Below are 483 nucleotides of genomic sequence, written 5' to 3' on the forward strand. Positions count from 1 at the left end.
GCACCCCTTATAGAAATATCATACTAAGAAATACTGAAAAATTATTAGTGATTAAATATTACCAGTAATTCTGTAATTTTTTGGCCAGCACTTAATTTCTGGTAAATACTGATAATAAAATCAATGTTAAATATTGATAGTAATCAAATACTGACAATTATTATGCGAAGGTGAAAAATGAGAAAATCAAAACGTTTACAGAAATATACTTTTATTCCTAATTTTCTCATGCCTCATAAACTACTAGATATCGAAGGTTGTCACATATTCCAAACTTTCATGAATCCTCCTGCGATAATTTCGATCCCAAGCGGTAGAAAAACACCGGTCACCATCCTCCCATCTGCTGACCGCACTAAACTGTTGCTTAATGTGACGGATCGAGCGCGCACGCGGTGACTCTGATGACTCCAACGATGTTCTTACAATTCATGCTTATATAATGTATCCTTATAGTGTTCACAGTATATTATAACATACCTA

The sequence above is a fragment of the Odontomachus brunneus genome, unplaced genomic scaffold (assembly GCF_010583005.1).
Source record: "Odontomachus brunneus isolate Ranch 3 - 2012 unplaced genomic scaffold, Obru_v1 Obru_scaffold_174, whole genome shotgun sequence".
NCBI classification, from domain to species: Eukaryota; Metazoa; Arthropoda; class Insecta; order Hymenoptera; family Formicidae; genus Odontomachus; species Odontomachus brunneus.